Source organism: Nyctereutes procyonoides, unplaced genomic scaffold, assembly GCF_905146905.1.
Source record: "Nyctereutes procyonoides isolate TBG_1078 unplaced genomic scaffold, NYPRO_anot_genome, whole genome shotgun sequence".
NCBI classification, from domain to species: Eukaryota; Metazoa; Chordata; class Mammalia; order Carnivora; family Canidae; genus Nyctereutes; species Nyctereutes procyonoides.
Window position 1 is genome coordinate 10,974,098 of NW_026575136.1, and position 26,782 is coordinate 11,000,879.

Here is a 26,782-nt window from a genome sequence, read left to right on the forward strand (position 1 = left end):
ACAGGGATCAGATCACGAAGGGCTTCTTTTGTGGAGGAGTGTTAACTTCATGCTGAAGGCTGTGAAGCCCATTTTGAGCTGGAGAGTGCTTTATCAGGTTAGAACTATAGCATGAAGAGATCAGTTAGGTTTTCATCAAGTAGAGGTCAAAAAATACTTGCAGCTTATCCGGGTAGATATATCAAATAAGTAGTTGATGATAAAGATCATAGCTGGAGAGAGATTTGAGTCTTCAGCTAATAGATGTATAGGCATGAAATCAGCTAGGTAGAAGGAAGAATAAAGAGTTCTAAAGATCAAACTGGGGAATACTGACATTTTCAGGGTAGGGAGAAAGGACAAGGAAGAGCTTGTAGAGGAGACCAAGATGTGGTCAGGAAGGTAGAAGTAAACAAATACAGTGTCATTGTAAGAAATCTAGATGGAGGGAATGAATATTCACAGTGCCAGAGAGACCAGATAAGATACAGATGAAAAGTCAATACTACATTTGTCAATTTGGAGATTATTTGTAACTTTAGCAAGAGACATTTCAGTGGAATGATGGAGACAAGAACCATTGTAGAAGATGAAGAGTGAAATGTAGATGAGGAAGTGGGTTCAGCTTGACCAATTACTTTTTAAGAAATGTTAGCTGAGGGGATCCCTGGGTGGCTCAGTGGTTTGGCACCTGCCTTTGGCCCAGGGCACGATCCTGGAGTCCCAGGATTGAGTCCTGCGTTGGGCTCCTGCCATGGAGCCTGCTTCTCCCTCTGCCTGTATCTCTGCTCTCCCCCCCCCCCCCCGTCTATCATGAATAATAAATAAATAAATAAATAAATAAATAAATCTTAAAAAAAAAAAGAAATGTTAGCTGAGAAGGGATGAAGGGATGTAAAGGGATGTTTATATGCTTAAAGAGTTGGTTTAGGAGAGAGACTATAGAAAGGAAAAGATTGAAATTTAAACCTTCTGGAACCAGAAACTTGGGTGCCATCTTCAACACTTCTGAGTGTTTTGCCAAGTCTATGAAATTACTAAATCCTAAATTTTAACCTCCTGAATATTTCTTGAATCTATTCTTATTTGCCCGTTCCCATTACTAGAGTGTTCTGTCCTTACCATCCCTTCCCTGGACTCTTAAATGAATTCACCCCCTTACTCCCCTCTCCTGCAAACAAAGCAAACAAAAAAGCGCCTGAGGAAAAGAAAACCTGTAGCTTCTACACAATTTGCTGGAAACCATGGAGACTACAGAAACTAAGAGATCTGTCATGAATTTGCAGATCTGACCCTGACACTCACCTGCTTAAATCCCCTGCACTGACTTGTCACCCACAGAGGATGAAGGCCAACCTTTTTAACATGACATATTCAGTACCCCCTGGGACTATTCCTTTCCAACTTCATTTCCTGCCACTCACTGCTTCCTACTTTGATCCTCAGACACTAAAAAAAAAACTTCTAATCTCTTCCCGCCCACCATATACTTTGATTTTGCCTCCAAACTCCACACATTTTGTACTTCCTGAAGTTCCTATGGGACCTTCCCTAGCAAGTTGTTAGGTGCTCTTTCCTATGTTTCCATACCACCTTATTGATTTATACCTATTGTTAAACTTCCTACATTCTTGATATTTTTCTCTTTTCCACATTAGATTTGTCAGGGGTTTGTCTGATTCATCTCCAAATTCTTGGTGCTTGGCTTAGTGCTGCTGGAGTACGTAGGTGCTCAACTCATGTTCAACGATTAGACATAAAAAAAGAATTATGTGTGCAAGTAGTGGCATTTGACCTGACCCTGGAAGAATGGTAGGATTTCACCAAGTGTAATCCCATTGGCCTTTGATGGGGAGAAGGATTCTGTATAGAGTGACCAGCATATGCAAGAGTATTGAGGCAGTAAATATTATATTTATAGATATGTTGAATACCCCTTTTCGACAGGAGAAAGGAGGTAGAAAATAAAATGGGAGATAGGGTTAGAAAAATAAGTTGGGTACAGATGAAGTGGAGTCTTTGGTCTGTGCTTTAAGATTTTATTTATTTTTTCCCTTGTAGCAACCCTTGTTGGATTGTTAAACTGGGAAGTAACACCAACTCTTGAATTTTGAGGAAAGGCTCTATACCTTCTTGAAATATTAGATGTAGACAATCTCTTTTTTGTTCAAGGTTTTTTGTTTTGTTTTGTTTTTTTAATTTTTGTTCCTTTCCGAAGGATTATAAGATTTTGCCCTTTGTACTTAGATCAGTACTTTCTATCATTGTCTTTTAATATCTTTAAAAGCAATCCTTGGTGACTTTTAGAGTTTTTCCCTTAGGGATAGTCATTTAATAAAGGTAGTTTGTATTCTTCTTTTAATATTAGAAAGTATTCTAATATTACATTTTTATACCCTTTACTTTGTAAAATTGCTCCCATTTAGCATGGTAACTTGCTTCCTAGAGTTGCTTATTGAAATTTCTTAAGTCTGAAGGCTCTGCTTTACACCTACTTTTCCAGGTTATTTGTAAAAATGTTAAAATTGATTTTGTGTCATTCATCAGGGAGACTGACTATTCATTCTTGCCTTTTGTGTATTCCCTAAGCCAATGTCCGATTTATGACTGTAAGACCATATTAGTTATGTGTTTAAATACGTTATTGGGAGATTGTGGAAGGAAATCGAGGGATTGAATGTATTTGGGAAATTGTTAGACAATATTATGTCAAAATGGAATAGCATATAGAGTAACAGCCATTCAAAAGGTGTGTGTGTGTGTGTGCGTGTGCATGCGTGCCTTGTATTGTGTTTCTGTAGAGAAAATAAAAAGCTGTGGTCTATGCTTATGTTCTGTTGGAGAGAATTCTATATATAAATCAGTAAATGTTACAATATAGTTTATATTTAAATTTTGAATTGCTTGAGAAACCAGCTGAATACTAGCTAAATAACTAAGAAATACAGGATCAAGAAAAATCATCAAGAGGCAAAGTAGCCAGGAAAGCTTCATAAAGGAATTGGGACTTCAGTGGACCTTGAAAGTCATCACTTAAAATTTAGATAGTTGGGAAAGCGGTGGGGTGGGGGTGGGGTGGGGGGGTTTGAGAGGTGAGTGTAGGGACATGAACTAAGGTATGGATATTGGAAATAAGAGAATGACATATTTGTGTTGAATGAGGTATGAATGTGCTTGGGGGTGTGAGAGAGCATGGGTGTTGAGGTATGTGAGAGTTCTGTGGGGCTGTGAAAGTTGTGGGTTTGTGTGAGAGGAGAGGATATGAGGGTATATGAGTTCTGAAGGTGTGTAGGGGTCGGTAAGAGGAAGGTGTGTGTAGGAGTGTGAGGGTATTGTGGGCTGTGTGAGAAGAGATTGGGTGTGGGGGGATGTGTGTGGGGTGTGTGGGAGGGTGGAGGGTATGAGTTGAAGAGTTTGTTCTTCAAGGCAACAACAAGTTGTAGAGTGAAAAATGTCTCAAGTATATAAGGAAATCTTTACTCTTTAGACATGTGTGTGTTCGCCATTGTGGTACTCCTGTGTAGCATAGCATCAAGTTAAGTGTTGGTCTATTTCTTCCTCCCTTTAATATTCTACTTGGTCATCTCTGCTACTTCTTTAATCAAAAGTGTACCTTTCATCTCTATCTGTGCTTCTTATGAATGTCTCCAATACCTTGCCAGAATGCTGAATTTAATAAGCCACATCTGATTTTTCTTGTTTGTGCGTTGGCAAGTTGAGAGCAGGTGTCACAGTTTATTCAGTTCTCTGGCCTTTCTAGTACCTTGTAGGCCACCTAGGATAGAGTTTTACCCTTTACACCCTCTGACCTAATTTATAAAGTCGATACGTAGTGACTCTGAATATACCTTAGGTAGTTAATCAGAAGCCTTATAGTTGCAGGAACTGTTGACCCTGATTTTTCTCATTTCTTTCTCCACTGACTCCCTTCTTCTCTTTTAAAGGAGCTTGCTTTTTCGTTACTTCTCAGTACAGACTGCTTTCTGCATATGGGCCCTGACTACCCTCTTCTTTCTTTAGATGACCAAATATCTTTACTTTTCCAAATATAGCAAGAGTCTTTTCCATAAACTTTTTTTTTTTTTTTACAGATTTTATTTATTTGTTTGGGGGGGGGCTCAAAAGCATGAGCAGGAGGAGGGGCAAAAGGAGAAGCAGACTCCCCGCTGAGCCGGGAGCCCTATATGGGGCTCTATTCCAGGACCCTGGGCAGACACTTAACCCACTGAGCCACCCAGGCGCCCCTTCCATAAACGTTTTCTATGAAGTCTTTTTCTAATAAATCCTTTATAGTCTGTGTATATATAGCCCTTTAAATCTTCACATTCCTAGTGAAATCCTCACATTCCTCTTGTACTTGGTTTGCAAATAAGCACACAAATTACTTTAAATAACTTCCAAATTTTTGATATATTTGATATGCAGAATGGATTGCAAATTTCTGAAGAGTAAAAGATGACTTGTGGTATATTTCTCTAATGTTTTGGAGTGCCCTGAGTACTTAGATTACAGTTATTATCTGATGGTTGGTACTCCTCTCTAGTGCTCAAAGCTCATGAGTTTGAAGAGGTTTCCCCTGCTATGTCACAAGTTCTGATTCTTTTTTTTTTTAAATTTTTATTTATTTATGAAAGTCACACACAGAGAGAGAGAGAGAGAGGCAGAGACATAGGCAGAGGGAGAAGCAGGCTCCATGCACCGGGAGCCCGACGTGGGATTTGATCCCGGGTCTCCAGGATCGCGCCCTGGGCCAAAGGCAGGCGCTAAACCGCTGCGCCACCCAGGGATCCCACAAATTCTGATTCTTACTTATACTTGTGGGCTGGTAATATTAAAAACTTGTTAGGAAGACATTTTTTCCTTGCTTTTGGCCAGTATTGAGTAAATGCCAAGTTAATACATAATTACTAATTAAATTAAATTAATATGTAAGCTTTCTCCTACACTTACCTTCTGCTAATCACTTTTGAATTCTAATACTTAAATTCTAAAGACCCGAAGGAACATCAGTAAATAATTTAATTTGACCAGCTTTTTAATTGAGGGTTTTATTTAAATAAACATTTTGTGTGTTATCACTCATAGGAAAATTTGTAGATATCTAGCCTAGGTGCCTGTGCAGTAAAGTATATATTATATTAATTATAAATAAATTTTGAGAGCGAATGTATCAATATTTTGTGGAGGGAATAAAAAGTAAAAAGCTGTGCTATTTGCTGCAGGTAAGTCCTAACAAGCAAAAGCACGGTATTAAGCCTCTGGTGTCAGTGGCATTGAGCAGATATATGCTGAAAAGCTCATCTTATAAATATTCTGAGGACTAAGTCCCCTACTTAACCATCCTTTAAGATTTCACTTTAAAGAAAAACTTGCCTCCTGCTTTTTGGGACATCTTAAATTGCTGCTCACATTGCCTTCTTCTTGTTCTTTTTCAAGTTCACATCTTTTCATTTTTCTGCTTTTTTGTTACTTTATCCAGTTTACATTCTTTGTGATTTGATTTTGTTTGTTGGTCTGGCATAAGTAGGAGAAAAACAGTTTATTGAGCACCTATTATATTAGGGATTCTTACTGGTGAAGCTTGCTTGCTCTCTAATGCAAAGGTTTTTTTTTTTACCCCGTACAGTGGCAAACGTGATCACATACTTTCCATTCCATCTCCTCTGAATCAGCATTGAGAGCACAGAGCCCATGTTTTAGTATGTATGTATTCTTACTACAGTGAAATCTGAGTGATTGACAGCTGACTTCTTAAATGTGTCTCACCTATGTTTTGCATCTATCAAAAAGGAGTCATACGTTATTTTTTTCACATAGAATGTATTATGTAAAGCCCAATTAATAAAGTGTGCCTTGATGCAAAAAGCTCCTTATGTCTTAATGGAAAGCTGGGTTCCGTGCGTAATCAACATGTTGAGCAGTTGATTTAAAGCATTAGTGGCTTACATTTTGTTGTGCTTTATATTTGCAGGGCAGTTCTCAACAGAAACCTCTTTTGTTCCTTTTCCAGTCGGACATCAACAGACTGCCATGGTTTTATGTCGTTTTGGTTTATCACTGCCACTTCTGCAAAATCAGCAAAGTTGTTATTGATGCATTTCTTGGCTCAATTAGAGGAATATTAGTGTGATTTCTTCCTTTGACAGAAATGCTACTAGATGACTATGGTAGGAGTCTTAGTCACCTGCCACTGTCTCCAGGTTATCTGGTTGAGCAGGATTCGAGGTAGATGGTGTTAAGTGCATCTTTTCTGAAAGTTATAATTTTCTTTCTTAACAATGTATCTTCTAACTCTCAGAATCTTACATATGTTTTGTTTTACATACAGATAATCTTAGTGATAGAAGTTATATTTGTCTTTCTATAGTTTCTAGGGTTTTCCTTTTTCCTTTGTTAGAGGTAGCCATTGTCTTACCTTCTTGGGGTAGCTTAAGTATATGGGAGAGAAGGCAAAAAGAAAAATTTCAGATATAGGAGAGGATGGTTTTTAGAATAGGCAGACTAGTTTGTTTGCTTTTCAGTAGCTTGTTTACTTGACACCTAACTTGTAGTTCCAGCTTTGAAGGCATTCATGGTAGCTTCATTTCTACCTGGTGTTCCTGGAAATGCGAGGAACATTTTTTTATCTTTTGAGGATGTATTTATTAAGTTCTGAAATGTTGAATAATTTTTCTTTTAAACATACAAACTGAAAGAAAAACTAGGAAAACTAGAAATTCAGCACCTTACTATTACTATTGTTACTATTTTTTTTTAAGTTTGTATTATTTTGCCCAAATGAAAGGTGAGCTAGTATTTCTGACAGTGTCGTCAGCTGGAGAACTTCATCTTGGCCTACACTTGATGTGTTTTACTCCGTGGAAATGTCTTTTCAAAGCAGTGTTATCTGCCCCCGGAGAATTTAAACAGGAGTCATCGTCGTTTTCTTCCAATTTCTTGAGCTCCTCTTGTCTTCTCTGATAGTAGAGCATCAGCTGTTTCTGCTCCCCATTGCTGATCACTGGTTCTCAGGCTGGAGCTCCCTGTCCTCTTTGCTGAATTGTTTTAGAATTTTTATTTTAATGGGATGAGCTAATTGATAATTGATATAGCTTTGAGGAGATGGTTGAACAGAGGGAGTAGATCTATTCTAAGGTCTCCTATGACATGTTGTAATGACTGGCATTGGGCCAGTCAGGCTCAGGATTGTGGACTGTATAAAGTAGTATTGGAAAGGAAATAGAATGCAAGACACAGATGTGAACCACAAAATACAATTTTAGATTTTCTGGTGGCCATATTAAAAAAGGTACAAAAAAGCGAAATGTTTTAACCCCAAAATGAAGTTAATTTCAGTAATACACTTTATTTAACTCAGTATATTAAAAATATGATTTCAACATGTAATCAGTATGAAATTATTGATGAGGCCTTTGAAATCTGGTGTATGTTTTATAGTTAATGGCACATAACAGTTTGCATTAGCCACATTTCTGGTGCTTACTAACCACACATAGCTCGTTATCGGACAGCTCGGGTCTGGAGTGTTTGGTGAAATTATGGTAATGCCAGGAAATTGGGGAAGGCATAAGATGAATGAACATGAATCTTTTAAGATAGACTTGGTGCCCGGAATTCTGTATGAAATGGTTTGTAATTTCAGGAGAGAGATTGAGAAACTAGTGTGAAACAGAGATTTTTGGTGGATGGTGGGGAAATCATCTGGAAGATAAGAAAAAGATTCAAAAGAAGATGAAAATAGAAAATGGCAGGACTTGACAGCAGACAGTATTCAATAAGAAAAATAAAATAATTAGCATTTTAAGGAAAACATCTTTCCCAACCCAGGGCTTTTTAGCCTAGGCTATGGCACTACTGGAGTTACTCATAATGACATCCAAGAGAAACCATTGAGATCAGCAGATAAAATTGCAGAGAAATAATGTGGGTAGCAGTGAGGCATGGGGGGATGATTTACACTAATATAGTAGAGGAAGAATTTGAGGTAAATGATTATTTTCATGAAATAAGAACTGGACAAAGTTCTTGGTGACTTAAGAGCGAGTGAAAGATTATGCAAAATACTAGATCAAAATTTATTGCTTAGGCGATGAATTTAGAGGACCTAGTGATAGGGATATTGGTCACAGTGATGTTAAGAGCTCATACTTTTGACTTTAGTCAGTGCTGGCCTGACCACTGAATTTTATATTCATTGGCAAATTACAACCACCCATGTCTCAGTTCCTTTATCCATAGAATGGGCAGAAATAGAATCTACTTCATTGACCTATATGAATTAAATGAGTATGCATGTTGTGATCTTGACTGGTATGATCTTCCTTTTATTTCTTTTAATTTGGAGGAAGAAGAGTTGGAAGAAGAGTTACCATAGTGTTTTTGGAATCCATGTTCACACTACATCTTCTAAACTATGACTCCTTAAAGTAGCTTTCAGAGTCCAGCTTGGTGAAACCTCTTGATTAATAGTTGATGAAAATTTCTTTACACAGAATTCTTATTAAGTGAAGAAAGACTTTCTAAGTCTTGTTTTGTGAATGGTGTGCATAGTGAAAATGAGAACAGAAGTCTGGGACTGAGTCCCAACTCTACCACATAATGACCTAATCACTTCATCTCTGAGACTCAGTTGGGATTGAACTGTTTTATGATTCTCAAACTGTGGTTTGAGGTCCTCTCAGCATTAGAATTACCTTGAGTACTTGGATAAAAATGCAGATTCTTGAGCTCCTCCTTAGACCCATTGAGTCAGGCTCTGAGGGTAGTGCTAAGGAAGTTTTATGTAGCAGTCAGGTATAACTGATCCATACCACATCCAGTTTGAGAAGCACTGGAAATGCACTAGATGATTCTAAGATCTGTTTTGGTTCAAGTACGAATCTTCTGATTGTATTATAAGTATACAGTATGAGTTGGTAAGATTGTTGAGGATCAAGCAAGATATTTTTGTAAAAATCCATTTGAGTAAAAAGATAATTAAATGCTAGATCTCTATAAGTTGTAACATAATACATAGTACATGTGCATACATTGTAATACCTAATACATATAATTTATATATGTATAATAGGCAGTGGCTCTTAGCTGTAAATCTATAATGATTTCTGCACTAGGTGAGTCTGGGTGGATCACAGGTGTTATTAAGTATTTGATACCAGATTTCTTATGCACAAATATTGAGTTTTTAAATCTCCCCATTTCCATTTAATTTTTTTGCTTCTGTAAGTTGCATAGAGGCTAAACAGGATTACAGATATTCAAGCCAAGTGAGTATGTAATTTGAAGGGAAGAAAATGTCCATTTCAGTTTTCAAATTTGGGGCTTAAAGTGTTTGATAGGAATATTAATATTAGGAATAATAATTACTAAAAGTAATTTTTAAAAATAATTCCTGTGACTTGTTTAAATAGAAATCTTGTTTAGGGATTATTTGAAGTCTACCTTTAATACTCTTTACCATCAACAAACAAAAAATACCAACCTAGAACAAAAAGCCACCCCTACCACTATGGTACCTTCTGGGGATAATAAAATATAATTCCCCATTTTCTCCATTTCCAGGGAGAGTAGACTATTACTGATTATCTATTCTATGTTAGATACAGTGTTTCATGCTTTAAAAACTCTTATTTTTATATCTTGTCCCGGCACATAATATATAAAAATGCAGTGTAATAGACAACACACTTAATTTGATTTAGTGGGTCAGGATTGGGGTCCAAAAATCTACATTTTGGTACAGGACCCACACTTTAGAAACACTAGTCTGAGTTTCTGGTTGCCTCCAGAAGCATAAATTTTAGGCACTGGCTGCAGATATACATTAAGAATAATATATTTCCAGCTTGAAAATGAACTTAAGGGCCCCAGTGGTTCAGTGGTTTAGCGCTGCCTTCAGCCCAGGGCATGATCCTGGAGACCCCGGATCGAGTCCCATGTTGGGCTCCCTGCATGGAGCCTGCTTCTCCCTCTGCCTGTGTCTCTTCCTCTCTCTCTCTCTGTCTCTCTCTGTGTGTGCCTCTAATAAATAAATAAAAATCTTTAAAAAAAAAGAAAATGAACTTAAAAATGTTGCACATCAGACTCTGTGTGTGTGTGTGTGTGTGTGTGTGTATTTGTGTTTTCCCTAGAGACTCAAAATAATACAGAGATGTCAAATCAGGGGACAAACCCATCACCTGCAGGTTAAAGCACAGAATGTATTAGTATCTCAGAAAGCAGTTTTTAAAAAAGAAAACCATAGAACATGACTGGCTCTAAGAAGAGTCTATACTTCTCAGCCTTCCTTTTTAAGTTAGTTTCAGGGATCCAAAAATGTAATAGTCCATTAGTGAAAACTGTTAAGATTATGTGGCAAACTAAATAGGCAGAAAATAGGATAGACAGGCAGTGTCTGGTACTTCTATTAAGAAAAATTACTAAGCTTATTGTGTGTCCAGTTCTGGTTGCTCCCCCAGGCATCTTCCATCAACACTTGTGTTCACCTCCTGAAGGGGCTAAATACCTTCACTCCTATGAACAATCCTGTTTTTGGTCGCCCCCGCCCCCCCACGATTTTTCATTTAAACAGTATGCTTGGGATCCGTGGGTGGTGCAGCGGTTTAGCGCCTGCCTTTGGCCAGGGCGCGATCCTTGAGACCCGGGATCGAATCCCACGTTGGGCTCCCGGTGCATGGAGCCTGCTTCTCCCTCTGCCTGTGTCTCTGCCTCTCTCTCTCTCTCTCTCTGTCTGTGTGTGTGACCATCCTAAATAAATTAAAAAAAAAATTAAAAAAAAAAACAGTATGCTTACTCACTGTTATATAGGTTTTTCATATAATGTGTTGTGTTTTTTTTTTTTTTGTCTCTCTTCTCCTCTTACTGGTTTCTCTTTTTACTGAATGAATGGTTATAAAAAGAGTGAAATAGTTTATAAAAAAATTAAAATTTCTGAGTACCAAAACAACACACTAAAATTTGAAATTTTCTTTCCTTTACACCAGTGCTGCTGCTGTTTTTCTTAGGTATTCATCCCCCAGATGTCTCTCAAGTGTTAGGACTATGCCGTAAATGCATATTTATATTTGAAAATGCTATTATTAAAGGCAGATCTTGGATTCTGTGGCACCTAGGACATAATTCTCATCAGCCTATCACTGGCATTCTCTTCATTAGACTTCTGAGGCTTTTAATACCTAAAGATATAGAAGTTCCTGTTGGGTTCAGACTTTCATTGCAGTTGTTCCCATTCTTAATTTGTTTTTTAAAAGCAAAATTGTTCTTCATTGAAAATTGGGGCAGGTGGGATAAGTGCTAACCGGGAGGAGGGTGTGTGAATTCCACCAGGAGTTCGTCTTCAGACTTAGTGGAAGGCCGGGGATTAGAATTGTTGACCCCTGAGTCAGCGGCCGGCCAGCTGCTTCCCTGAGAACAAGTCTGCTGGGTGCAGTTGTTCTCCATGTCCTTTCAACTGCTTTTTGTCTCCATCCTTTTCTTCTGTCCGGTTGCTCCTATCCCTTCGCAGTCTCTTCAGTGCACAAATACATCACTGAGCATGAAAAGGGGTAACAGTAGTGGCATTATTATTAACGTTTCTGTGTCTGTGAATTCCTTTGCTTTCTGTCACACATCTTGATCCCAGACTTCTATTCCGAGGGTTGATCTGAACCTAAACACTGGCCAGCTGTGGCCTTAGTTTCTGGCATTGGGAAAGTAGCTTTGAACTTGAGAGAAAAGTGCGCTATATTTGAACGTCTTTGAATCTTATTTTATAGGTATCTTTCAGTGGCTCGTTGGTAAGGATTTTTTCCTGGTGTTTAAGTGTTTCACAAATAGAGGACTGTGCAGACAGCCTCAATAATTGTTAGGGTTCTGTAGATCTTTGTTCCTTCACGTGACAAAGGGGATAAACAGTTCTAGGAGGGAGAATGTTGGAGGAATTGTAAAATGCCATTCAGGGTGGGCTAACATAATTCGTTTCAAGATCTTAAGTTATTAGAACACAGATATATCGAGGTGCCAACTCTTCCACTTTTGGATTTAAAAAGTAAATAGTTTATTGACCGATCTTCAGTTTTACTTTTCCAAGGTTGTCATACTCCTAAACACAAAAAGTTCTTTTTACTATTAGCTTAAGTAAACAATATTTTTCTGGTTTCATTAATGAGATATAGGTGGTGGCATATTAGAAAGTAAATTAATCATTCACATAGCAAAACCAGTTACTGATTATTGTTGAAGTAACCATGCCTAGTTTTCAGTGTAAACATGACCTTTCAAATGGACATTATATTAGCGAGGGTGATAAAATTTGTGTACTAAATGTAAGTAATAGGCTTTACAGATGTTTGTGTGAAAGCTTTCTGAAGGAGGCTCATTGTAGACTGTTTTGCTATAACTTTGATCCTTGATTAAAACTGTGTTACATTTATCATGTCTTTTTTTTTTTAATTCCTCGAAATCCCTGTTTCTTAACTACTGACTGGTTATACAGAGAAATATGCTTACAGTAAAAATCGATGCCTATAGTATATATATTTTGTTGCATTAGTTGTAGAGGGAAAACTCTATTGAGATAGTATTAAAATAATTATTTTGTGGTAATTAGCATAGAACAAAATTATTATACTTTGGCAATATTACTATGAATATTACTATGGCAAGACTATTAAAGGGTTGAAGAAAATTTTTCCTTTTGGTTTAGAAGGTAAAGACAATCTGCATTTGGAAGGAATGTTTTAAAATTGTAAAAAGTAAAAGATTTAGGTTAAATGTATTTCGTAATATTAAGTAAAAATGTGTTAATCTAATTTTATTATTCCTGCTACTCTTTAATAGCATCAGACAAACCAATATCTTAAAATGACTTTGATAATTATTGAAAGGTATTAGATAGATGTATTTATCTTTAAAGGGGGCAAATGTAACTTTCATAAGTGTAACTTTTATATTTTTGCTAATAAGAGGCCAGTAACTAAATTCAGATACTTGATTTGGAATGTTTATCTGAAATTTTTGCTCAGCTTTCTCTGGGTTTAGGAGGAAGGTGCATGTTTTGGATTATTGTGACTAGGGATTTTTAGAGAAAAGTTATTATATTTAAGGGCTTTGTCTCTTACGAATTAGCAAATAAAGCTTTCTTTTTATAGAAATATCATAGAAAATAACATTAAGTTTTTGAGAGCTTAGGGATCAGTAGTTTCTTGGGAATGTAAAATTTGATGGTAAATGTATATATTTTTAAAACGTACTAAATGTAATCAAACTGTGTTCTCAGTTGTTTGAGAACTACTTCCAAATTAGAGTTGATATTTTGCCATGATCTGGTAACTTCTCTTCAGCTTTTTCAAGCTTTTTTTTTTTTTTTTTTAATGTTTTACTCCACTCCATTATCTCAAACATTAAAAGGGACCTGAAATAGGGAGGGAGTGGTAGAAAGAATGTATCAAGGTCTGAGTTTGTTCTTTGTGTGGTGTGAATTGAGGCTGAAGAGGAGCCAGAGTGTGGAAGCCTCAGAAGATTTGTTCAAGTTTTATTTTAAGGCCCAGAGCAGTGGGAGACCATTGAGTGGCATTGGGTTGGGGGAGTGACTTGATTTTGTTTGCTTTAATAAAGGCTCTGACTTTTGGATGAAGACTTTACTGGATGAGATATAAGTGGAAGCTGAGAAATCAACTTGGAAAGTCATTGCTCTAGCCTAGGAAGAGATGTTGGTAACTTGAAGTAATAGCCTTCTTATTCTACTGACATCTCTTTCAAAAACTAGCTTAGGGCACCTGAGTGGCTCAGTGGTTGAGTACTTGCTTTTGGCTCAGGTCATGATCCCGGGGTCCTGGGATGGAGTCCTGCTTTGGGCTCCCCGTAGGGAGCCTACTTCTCCTTCTGCCTGTGTGTGTCTCTGCCTCTCTGTGTCTCTCATGAATAAATAAATAAAATCTTAAAAAAAAAAAAAAAAACTAAACAAAACTAGCTTAGATTTTCTCTAATTCTGTTGCTTTTAACTTAAGTCTCTGGCCTGGTTTTGTTCTTTTCAAGTTTTAGTTACCTATAAATATTCTTTTGACAAGCTGGGTGACATTATTTTATTGTTTTATTTGTTAGGGGTGTTAATACGAATGGATGGTTTCTTTATAGTTACTATGAATGCATTTGTAAAGGGCTTATTTACTTTTTAAAAAGTGTCCTTACTACCTAGCAATAAGGAGTTGATGTGGCTGCTTTGTAATATCAAGCAGTAATTAGTGGTGAGCACTTTTGTATGCAAGTCAGGATATCTCACTTGATTTTTATATTTCCTTTTTTTTTTCTTTTTTAAAGATTTATTTATTTTGGAGAGAGCAAAGGGAGAGGGAGAGAAGCAGACTCCCTATTAGGGAGCCCAACACAGGGCTGCATCTAAGACCCTGAGGTGAAATCAAGAGTTGTAGGCTTAACCTACTTGAGCCCCTGTATTTTTTTACTTGTCATTTTATCTTGTAAATTCAGTTCCAAGACAAAGTCTACATTTTTAAATGCAGTAGCACAATTTTTCCTTTAAATAAAATGTTGATAAAGAAACATACGTGAAATTCCCTAGTCTTTGTGATCTTCTGATTATTAACCTAGTCTGCCTTCCCACCTACCTTCCTGGAGAAATTAAAATAAGCTTTAGGGACGCTTGGGGGGCTCAGTGGTTAAGTGTTTGCCTTTGGCTCAGGTCATGATCCTGGGGTCCCAGGATCGAGTCCCACATCAGGCTTCCTACAGGGAGCCTGTTTCTCTCTCTGCCTGTGTCTCTGCCTCTCTTTCTGTGTCTCTCATGAATAAGTAAATAAAAACTTTAAAAAAAAAAAGCTTTAATTGAAGTTCAGAAGTATTTAGAGGTATTTGTTTCTACCTTAGTGTCTTGTTCTGAAAATTCAGCCTCTCATTTTTTTCCCTTCTTCCTAGGTTGAGGTTAAAGATCTCAAATTTCGAAATACTTTATTTCTCACTATTTCTGCTTAGTAAAGGATCAAAGTGCCTGGCACATACTATGCTAGCACTCTATATTTGTTGGATGTAGTTGATGCTCTATCTCTGTGAAATACATAAATAATATCCCTTAAGCTTTCATGTAGCATGTCACCAAACTAGATGTAAAGTTGTCCTGCCAGGGACAGAAGGGTAGAAGGGTAGATTTTTCTCATTTGTAAGGGGAAAGCTTTGGGCTCCTATTTTCCTATTCTTTTTTGTCGTTACCCCCCCCCCCCATAATAAGAAACCTACTTACATTGTTTAAAATTAGAAGAAAGCAGGACTTTTCTTATAACCACTATCCCTCCTCCTTTTTTAATTAGAAGGTTGAGATTTGGAAGTTTGCCAGGCTTTCTTGGATTGTCCTAGAAAAGTAATCGTAAATGTAGTCCCAAGTGCTGGCCAGTTGAATCAGAAATTTGGAGTTTTGTGATTTGCTCTTTTCTTGGTTACTGTTATTCTATATATACTTCATGTATTTAGGAAAGTGAAGTTCTTTGGTAGTGGATGATAAAATCAATGCTTTATTCTGGGCAACTAACCAAATATACTAATGTGAAGTATTTTTCTTTTAGGAGAAAACATTATAATGGGTGGCTTTAGTTAGTTAGCAGTTTAGTAATCAAGTGCAGGTTAGTGTCTTTTATTGAACTATCCCTTTTTAGATTATCTTCTGTGCTTAGAGAGTATTTAAGAAATGAGGTCCTTTAAAAGTTTTGTTAATAGCAGTGCCTGGTGGCGCAGCGGTTTAGCATCTGCCTTCAGCCCAGGGTGTGACCTCAGGGTCCGAGGATTGAGTCCCACGTCAGGCTCCCTGCATGGAGCCTGCTTCTCCCTCTGCCTGTGTCTCTGTGTGTGTGTCTCTCTCTAGGTCTCTCATGAATAAATAAATGAAATCTTTAAAAAAAAAGTTTTGTTAATAAAGAAGCTCAGCTTTTGGTATAATTAAGTGAACAAAAAAACGAGAAATTGTTAAAGTATTTATTTAAAGAGGGCTGCTTGCTTCTTTTATAAAAGGAACTTCTACCATTACAACTTGGTTATCTCTTTGGGGCTCTAAAACTTTATTTATGTAGAGACTTCTTAAGGAAGAGGTTTGAGAAATTAGTATTTTTCTTCAAATCTGGGTCTTTTTTTAAAAGATTTTATTTAGAGAGAGTGCACTCACATGTAAGCAGGAGAAGTAGCAGAGGCCGGGGGGGGGGGGTGGGGGGGAAGGGAGAGAGAGAGAATGAACCTTAGGCAGGCTCCATGTTCAGCATGGAGCCCTACCCGGTCTGGTGCTCAGTCTGACAACCGGAGATCACAACCTGAGCTGAAAATCAAGAGTAGGATGCTTAACTGACAGGAGCCACCCAGGTGCCCCTTGGTCTTCATTAATTATAGACAATAAACTGATGGTTACTGGAGGGGAGGTGGATGGGGCCATGGGGGAAATAGATGATGGGGATTAAGGAGTAAGTTTGTGATGAGCACTAGGTGATGTTTGAAATTGTTGAACCATTACATGGTACACCTGAAACTAATAAATCTACTGGAATTAAAATTTTAAAAAATAATATTAAAAATCTCTTCGTCAAAAAAAAAATCTCTTCGTCCTTACAAAATAAATATATATTTATTTTTGAACTACCTATATGGGAAAAATTAGTCACTTATGAGTTAACAATGTTGTAATACGTTTTCGGTGGTTATCTTAGTAATTTGTCAGGAATTAATGTTAGGAATTAATGTTAGGAGTCCTTAAGTAACCAGTGGTTAAATGTTGACTTACAAGTAGTTTTACTCTCCTTATTACACACCCATGCACATATTGTATCTGGTGTCATAACATACAACATTTAGATTTTTAGTTTATTCCATAGTAGTTGTGTTTCTAGTTTATATTACTTGAGCTAGATGGACAGAATCTTGTAATATTTTGTCAGACTAATAGTAAGTACTAAGTACAGAGTATAAACAGGTAAGGGAAAAAAAATTCTGGGAAGAATGCCAGAAAGTGTTTGTGTTTTCCTTTAGAAATGATTGGTAGTAAGGAGGTGCTTAAGTTTAAAAAAAATTAAATAAATAAAAAAAAGATTGATAGGGCCTAAAATGTTTTCATTACCATCCAGAAATTTTATTTGAAAATGTATTCTTGGGACGTCTGGGTGGCTCAGCGATTTGGTGCCCGCCTTCGGCCCAGGGTGTGATCCTGGAGACCCTGGATCGAATCCCACATCGGGCTCCCTGCATGGAGCCTGCTTCTCCCTCTGCCTGTGTCTCTGCCCCCCCTCCCCCCCCCCCGTCTCTCATGAATAAATAAAATCTTTAAGAAAAAAAATTGAAAATGTATTCTCCTTCCTCATATTTCTAACTTGTTTATCAGAAGGCTTTTGGCACATTATGGATTTATTTTTCTTTCTAATACTTAAAAACAGCCCAAGGCAACCAAATAGGGAAAGTGACTTGTCTTCAGTGGTGTGTGTTACTGTAGAAAAGAAAGGATACTGGAAGACCTATGATGTGTTTATAGTTGTACAGAAACATTATTTAAATGAGTTTCTTGAAAAGGGACAGATTATATAACACACAATAGTAGTAAATAAGAATTTTAGATTATGTTCTTTTCTAATACTAGGAATCTTGGTTATAAATATGAAAAAAAAGCTATTGGTGATTTTAAAAATAAGGTTAGTTAGGTTGATTCTATATCCATTGTTATTCAGTGTCAAAGTTTGTTTCTAGTCAGCATTCTTTTCGTTTAATAGAATTGTATTGCTAGTTAAAGCTACACTAATAAGTATTGCTAATTTTCTTCATTTGCTGGTTTTAAAATGCCAGGTATTACTTTGATGAAAACTTTTGTAATAAGGTGGTTTTTTGTTTTGTTTTTTTTTCAGTTTCTCACCCTTGATACTACCGGCTCTCGGGTGATATTTCACGTTACTTGTATAGCAGCTGAAATTACCCATTTTTAGTCTTTTTGCATCAGAGTTTGATGATTTACTAAAAAGAAGGCCACACCTCCCAAGTAAATAGAGCACTAAAATTTAATTTTCATAGTGTGTTCTCAGTGTAATTGAGATGTGTAGGTTGGTTTTAGTAGGAACTATTCTGTATGTGTGCTTCCTTAATCTGTTTTAGGAGTTCTGTTCTGATTTTGAGAATTTACCTTTTATATTTTACTATTCTAAATTTATGCTGAGTTTTGGCTTTTATATAATTTCCAAAATAGCCCATTAATTCTGGTGGGAGTACTGGTCTCTAGCCGCAGTCACTGCGATCTCCCCTGCCCTCGCAAGATGAACATCTAATATCAGAAATCTGTTTTACACAGTGCAGGTAATACTTGTATCTACTTGTATTTGTTTTGATGTAATTCATATTTCAAATGAGTGCCAGAAAACTGGATAGAACTATTTTAGTCTTGCATCCTGGGCATTTATAGATATCCCACACATTTTGTGTCTGTAGGCAAAAACACTTTGCTGTTGGGCCTCATCTTTGAAGATATCTTACTTATCCCTGAAAATATGTATCTTTCATGACAGTAGGAATAAATATCAGGAGCAGAGTTAGCAACAAAGAGAAACAAAGGGGAGATAGTGTGGAAGCCAGCTTTGTCAGATGATACGAGATAAACATTTAGAAACCGCCAACCATCTAAACCCCAAAGACTTTTATAAACCAAATCACTTTTATCCCTTATTTTATTACACTAAGAGGGACCAAAGAAGGGACTGTAGAAACCAAAAACTTGATCTCTGTTTTCTAATTTGCCAATCCTTTTGATACTTGTGGCTGTCTGGTAAGTATGTGATAGTATAGAACCTTGGTTTTTATTAGTGTTTAGTGTGGCTTTTACTGAGTTTCTTTCTATTCTAACACACTTTAATACTCATTGTATTCAGATTAATCTTTAAAATATCGTTTCATTTCTTAAGCTCTGATGTATTGCAAACCTGCCTTGATTATATTCAACATCAAATGACATGGAATGCGCATGTCTAATAAGAGCAGTCTTGGCAAATACTCTGATTATTCACATTCCTGTTGATGTGGTCATTATCTTCCCTGCCTCTGTTTGCCATAGTTTTTTGTCTCTCCTTAATAGTTTGCTTTAGTTCCACTTCCTCATAGAGCCTTTCTTTTTTTCTTTTCTGTGTGAATTGATTGGTTTTGTGTATACTTGTTAAATTCCTATACTGTGCTGGGCTCTGGTAATTCAAAAGTGGTAACAGGGCTTATTCTAGAAGCTCATAGTCTAATAGAGGTCTAGGTTTACAACTCTAATTTCTGCAGCATTTATCTGTAGCCCTTATCTTGGTGTGTTAATTTATAGTATAAGCATATGGTCAATTTTTTTTTAATCTGTAAATGCTCAATATAAGCATAGTTTTCTCTGAAAGATTATTCCTCAGGAAAAGAGTAATTTTATATTTGAATCCTTACAGTTTTCCATATTTTGAGGCTCTTTCAATTCTATTTTGAATGAAAATGTAATGTTTGGAAAAGACAGACAAGCTTGAAATGATGCCAGTCAGTGCCAGATTGAATGTTTATGTCAGTTTCCTAAGGGAATAGGTAGAAGGGGATAAAGAGTATAAATGAATGAATTATTCTTGGGGGTGGTGGTGGTACTAGTTTAATAAAATTTATTGTAAACAATTTACAAAGGCTGTAAAAAAAAACTTGAAAAGCTCACTTTTTAAAGCAATACTGTCAGTAGTTACTTTATGAAGAGCACAAAATATACCTATGGAACAATGAAAAATTACTCTTAGTATTATGTGAATGGATATTATTGGCTTGGAAAAACATTTCCAGGGATAGTATTCTATATGACTTTGAAGCAACTTAAATGTAAGTGAAGCTGATTCATGTTTTGATACTTCTCAATGACTCAGAAAGAAAGTAGTGACACTTGTTGAGAATTGCATGTGAAACTTGAACAGAATTGTTTTGTAAAATTTTTGTGTTTTATGATTTTAAAATATTCATAAAACTAAGTTCATTAAAATAAGTATATACTGGACTATTTCATATGAATATACAAAGGTTTGTATATTTTAAGTTGGTCAAAATTTTAAAAATAACTTATGGGGAAATCGGGAAATCCTTCAAATTGAGACTTGTATGATATTCATTCAAGTTGCAAGTTTCTGGGTAGTTGGATGATTACCTAGCATAGTGAGAGACTATTAAATAATAACTGTTGAACTAATAAAATGCTGTATACATTTACTTATTTTAGGGTTTCTTATAATACACCATGAAGGAGTGTACTATACTAGAATTTCCGTTACTTATGTAAAATCATTCTTTTGTTTAATGCTTTTGATACTATTTTATTTTTTAAAATTTATACTATAAAATGTTTTGGATTAAAAGCATCATTCAGTTTTATCTGCCTGCTGCTATTGATTCTCTCTGGATGCATATTCTATCTCTAGAGTGGCAGGAAGCAGTACCATGTGAGAGAGAAACAAGAAGAGCTTATCAAGTTTTATTTAATATTTTTGAAACTTCATTAACCCTTCCTAAAGGACTAAATTGTCTGTAGGAGGAACAGGTTTAGGGAAGACATTCAGTTGCATGCCTGTTAATATTGTATTCTCAATGACTTATTGATAGTTTCAGACACCATTGGAAAACTTTTTCAGAAAAGAGCCTCATATTTGTAAGATAGCCAAACAACTTTCCTTTCTGTTTAATATTGGTTACATGTATAGGAACATCGTGATAGGGTGATGCAGGTCACAGACCTCTGAAAAACGTCATCTTAATCAGAAAACAAATTAATGCAATTCTTAATTGCTAAAGATATTTTAATTCCAGCTCTTTGAAGCTGAGAAGCAGCAGTAGTTGGTGTTTTGTTTTGTTATTTAGTTGTTACATTGCTTTTTTACATGTTATCATTCATTAAGTACGATTTATATTTGGAAGGATAGTTTTAGACCCACTGACATTCAGACATGTAAAAAATGTGTGTAGGCAATTGATCAAAAACAGTCAATAAATGTAAAAGAATACATTTTATGTTGGATTGCAAGTGTGTACATTTTGAGGGCAGGAGGACTTCTGATTAGAAATTCTAGGATTATTGCATCTATCTACCTTGAGAAAACCTGAAAATTGTCACATGTGAGATTTAGCCTAAGAGGTTTTTTTTTTGCAAGACTTGGGCTTTCAGGAACTATTAAAACGATGATAGATAGCAGAGGGGAGGGCATTTAAGAAATATTTGCTTGAACCATGTGCCATTGCTCTAGCGCTATTTATCAAAAAGGCTTTTTCTTCTCTATAGAGTTGCTTTTGTTCATTTTTCCAAAATTAGTCATATTTGTATAGATCTCTATCTGGGTTTTTTGTGTGTTTATTGATATTTGTGTCTGTCCCTCCTCTATTACCACATGGTCATATTTACTGCAGCTTTATGGTAAGGCTTAAGATCAGTAAGCATGAATTCTCCTACTTTATTCTTTTTCAAAAATGTTTGGAATAAGTTCATTTATGTCTATAAAGACGTTTGATTAAATTTTAATATGAATTGGATTAAATCTATACATTATCATGGTATAACTCTCCAAATGTTCAAGTCTTTTTTTTCTTTCATTAATATTTTATAATTTTTATCATGCAGATTTTATACATTTTGTCTGATTATATCTTAGGTATTTTATAATCATAGGAGCAATTGTAATTGGTACTACCTTTTAAAAAATATATTCATTTATGTATTTACTTATTTGAGAGAGCACATACTTGGGAGCATGCACAGATGCATGCAAGTGCGGGGAGGATTCAGAGGGGGAAGGAGAAGAAAAGTTTGAGTTTGAGGAAGTTCGCCTCTCTTCCTGGTGTACTGGATAGACTATATTATTTTTATTTTTTAGCTTCTTGATTTGGCAGATTGCACTGATTGATTTTTGAATATTTAACCAACCTTATGAACTTGAAATAAATCCTGCTTGGTGTGGGTTTTTATTTTTATTTTTTTAAAAAATTTTATTTATTTATTCAGAGAGACAGAGAGAGAGAGAGGCAGAGACACAGGCAGAGGGAGAAGCAGGCTCCACGCAGAGAGCCTGACGTGAGACTCGATCCAGGGTCTCCAGGATCATGCCCTGGGCTGCAGGCGGTGCTAAACCGCTGCGCCACTGGGGCTGCCCTGGTGTGGGTTTTTAAAAATCTTTTTAAACATGCTGTTGGATTCGGTTTGTATAAATTTTTCTGAGGACTTTAACATCTAAGTAAGAGATACGGGTCTATATTTTGCTTTTTGTGCTCTTTGTTTTTGTAATTATGAGGTGGCCTCATAAAATCAGTTGTGAAGTAGGCTTGTCTTTTCTGTTTCTGGAAGAGATTATGTAAAATTAGTGTTGGGGCATTATGTTAATATTTACTGCTTTTAAAAAATAAAACCCCAATTATCCTCAAACAGTTACTTTAGGTGAAACCTGCTTTTTCATCATAGGAGGGGTATTTTAGATTTAAATATGACTTTTGCTGGGCTATTTTATAGTTAAACGTTCTACCAAATTTCAGATTCAGTGTGTTGCTTTTTTTTTTTTTTAAATGGTAGGAAAAAATGGTACCAGTCATTAAAGCATAAAGTAGTACTTTGGAAATAGAATTATTATCTAAATTAACTCTGATACTGGATTCTGTGATTAGGCTCATTGATTTACTATAACTAGGCTGAATGTGAATTATGAAATGATGGAATTATCCATAATAATTATAAAGTTATTATGGAAATTGAATCAGTTGTGGCAACAGGGTAATGAAAGTTTTGGTAATTTACTCAAGGCCACAGTTTGTGAATGAAATTCTAAATTCATGTCACAATCTGTTAAGCCAGTGGTACTTAACTAGGGAGGAACATTAGATCACCAGTGGGTCTTTGTCAGTAAGACAAAGAAAGCAAGTGTGCACACGTGCACGCGCGCACACACACACACACACACACACACACACTTTCTTGGGTATATACCCCTCCTGTCATAGAGTTTTCAGTTATTCCCAGGGCTACAAATGGACTCAAACAGGAATTTGAGAAAACAGAGGATTCTGTTGTATATGATTTGTTAAGAACCATGAATACCTTTATGTCTGTTTATTTCTTTTGAAAATAGTATGAACTATTTTTTTTTAGTATGAACTATTTTGAATTACTTTGATAGAATAAACCTATGGGTAGAAGCTTTAAGTTTCAAAAAATTTTAAATTGGAAGTTGCTGCTAAAAATTAGTGCGTGTAAGCAACTTTTGCCTTTTTTTTTTTTCAGAATTGCACCTTTAAAGTCACAATGCAAGCTTAACATAAAATGTATGTGTAATTGACTTTATTTTTATAATTATCATGTTGCTGTATTTAGTGTTGAGTTGGAGAAATGATGAGATAGAGACAGATTACAGGATCAGCTTGAAGAGGGGGTGATGAGATTGTCACAGTTTTCCGTATAAGCAGTCTTGTATCTCTGGAAAATATCAATCAAATGGTAATCTAAATCTAGAAAACCATCCTGAAATCTTGTTTGCCTTTACAAATTAAGTGAAAAAATTATTTTTTAAAATGAAGAAATGGTCATTTGTTTATCTTTTCTCTAGAACAGAGATGGCAGATACTAAGTCGAAGACCCTTTTGCTTCAGAATCCTTATTACTCTGGGCAGCTACTATTAACTGATTGGAATTGACACCAAAGATGAAACTTACTTGGCATTTCTGCTCTAGGCAGTATTTTATTTTTGTCAGTTTTATTTCATTTAAATGGTGTTATGGTGTCCTATGCTTCAGTGGCATCTTCTTTGGAAGTTAAAATTAATTAATACTAATTACATGAGTGGTAATTTGCAGAGGATTTGTCCCCAACAAAACAAATCAAACAAAAGGCAGGTTAGCTAGACTGTTGGAATTAGGAAATTGTTTTAAACGTTAGCTGACCACATAGCCTGTGAGCCAAATTAGGATGTAAACTAAGAGTGATTTTTGTATTTTTAAATGGTTGAAAACAAAAATAGTGTTTTTTGACATGTAAAAATTACACAAATTTCATTTTTAGTGTCTATAAATAAAGTTCTATTGGAATATAACCATGCTCATTCATATAGTGTCCTATGGATGCTTTTGTGCTGTAAGCGCAGAATGGAGAGGAGTTGTGACAGAGACCAGTTGGTCTGCAAAACTGAAAATATTTACCGTCTGGCCCTCTACAGAAAAAGTTTGCCATACCTTGTTTTAGATAATAATGTGACGGTGAATGATTGCTTTTGGGTTTAGTAGAGGAGGAAACTTACTTTGCTGGTATTTTCAACAGGTTTCTGAAAAGGAATAACTTAGAAAATAGTTTTTATATACATACATAGTAGAAGCACCTTTGGTTTTTTTATAGAATACAAAGAGCATGGAGTTAGCAGCCTTAGGTTATAATATGTCTGCTCGTGCTATTATTTCTTCCATAGTTGAGAGAAGTCCGTTGCACTAATATTGCTACAGATTTTAGCAGCTTATAATTCCATCTGTGTACTAGCACATTGTACAGCAGCAGCAAGTTCTCACACTTTTTGGTCTCAACTTTTTAAAGACTATAAATTTAGAATCCCAGAGTCTTTTTTTTTTTTTTAAATAGGGGTTATATCTATCATCATCACATTAGAAATTGATACAATTTTGAAATATTTATTTAAAAGTAGCAATAATCCATTGTATGTTCACCAAAGAACATTTTTATGAAGAATATTTTCCACAACAAAAAAATGTGAAATTTTTACAAATCTCCTTAATTGTTTTAGTGGAAGACAACTAGATTGTTGTATCTCTCCATTAAGTCTGCCGTGGTATGTTCTTTTGATATGAAGGAAATCTGGCCTTACACAGATATATAGTTAGAAAAATGAGTATTTTTAGAAATTGTGGATGTTTTTCTTTGATATAATACCTAAACGCAACAAGTGGTAGAGTTTTTGCTTTTTTCCCCTCAAGTCAGGTTTATTGAAGTATAATTTACGTAGAATAAAATGTATTTTTTTTAATAATACAATTCTGTCAGTTTGGATTAACCCATAAATTATATAACCTCTAGCCAGTCATCATGTAGAATATTTTGTCACTCTTTTGCCCCTCAGTCCCAGCTTCTGGCAACATCTGATTGGATTTCTGTCTACATAGTTTTGCCTTTTCCAGAATACTGTTTAAATGGAATCACATAATACATAGCATAATGTGTTTGCAATTCATCTGTGTTGCTACAGGTATCACTAGTTCATTTCTTTTTATTGTATGGATGTTTGTTGATCCATTTACCAGTATTGGATATGGAGTTGTTTCCAGTTTTGGGTTGATTGTAAATAAAGCCATTCTAAGCATTCATGTACAGTTTTTGCATGAACATATGTTTTTCATTTCTTAGGTAAATGCCCAGGCATGCTATTGTTGGGTAGTATGGTAGGTGTATATATGTTTAACTATAAGAAGCTGTCAAACTGGCTTTACAAAGTGGGTGGACCATTTTACATTCCAACCACCAATGTGTGAAAGTCCCAATTGCTCTACATATTTATCAGCATTTGAGATTGTTTTTGTTTTAGACATCTTAATCAATATTATAATTAGTTTGTTTGCATTTCTGTAATGATTAATGATACTGAGACTCTACATGTAGTATTTTCCATTCATATCTTTTCAGCAAAACGTGTTATTTTGAATCTTTTGCCCATTTTTAAAAGAAATTTAGTGGCTTTAAAAAATGACTTTTGGGATCCCTGGGTGGCTCAGCGGTTTAGCGACTGCCTTAGGCCCAGGGCTTGATCCAGTCCCGGGATTGAGTCCCACATCGGGCTCCCTGCATGGAGCCTGCTTTTCCCTCTGCTTGTGTCTCTGCCTCTCTCTCTCTCTCTCTCTCTCTCTCTCTCTCTCATGATTAAGTAATTAAGTAATCATTTATAATTTTTTAATAAAATCTTAAAAAAATAAAAAATAAAAATAATGACTTTTATGAGTAATGATAAGTAATGACTTGTGAGAAGTTTTTCTGTATACTGAATATCAGCTTTTTTTAGATATATAATTTGCCAGGTATTTTCTCCTAGACTGTGACTTTTTTCCTTTAGCTTTCAAAGAGAAGTGTTAATTTTTTTCTAAAGATTTTATTTATTCATTTGCGAGAAAAAGAGAAGCACAAGCAGAGGAAGGGGCAGAGGGAGAGGGAGAAGCACACTCCCCACCAGGCAGGGAGGCTGACATGGGGCTCAATCCCAGGGTCCTGGGATCATGACCTGAGCCGAAGGCGCATGCTTAACCAATGAACCACCCAGGTACCCCAAGAAGTTTTCATTTTAATGAAATGCAGCTTATCAGTTCTTTTTTTGTACTTCATGTCTTAAGAAATCTTTCATAATTTAGGGTCATAAAGATTTTTCATATTTTTTTTCTACAAGTTTTATACTTGGAAGGTTTTAGTTTAGGTATTTGATTATAGTTAGTTTTTATAAATGGTGTAAGATATGAGTTGAAGTTTGTCTTGTTGTTGGTTTTTGCATGAGATGTCCAATTGTTCCAGCATCAGTTGTTGAAATGACTATGTTTTCTCTATCAAAATGTGTTGGCACCTTTGCTTTGTGTCAGTTGAATATTATGTGTGGGTCTATTTCTGGGTCCTCTGTTGTGTCCCATTGAAGCAATGTCTTTTCGCTAAGACCACACTGTCTTGATTGCTGAAGCTTTATAGTGAGTCTTGAAAACCAGTAGTATGCATTCTCCTTTGTATATCTTTTTCAGAATTATTTTGGGTATTCCACTACCTTGTTTTTCCATATATGGTAAGAGATAGTTTTTTATTTTTTTTTT

The 26,782-nt window shown here is 35.7% G+C and overlaps 1 protein-coding gene across 1 annotated transcript in view; it reads left to right on the plus strand.

Moving 5' to 3' along the window:
* LOC129495412 (activin receptor type-2A) overlaps window positions 1–26,782 on the plus strand; it is an 82,316-nt gene that overhangs the window by 22,056 nt on the left and 33,478 nt on the right. The gene's annotated exons all lie outside the window — the stretch shown is intronic.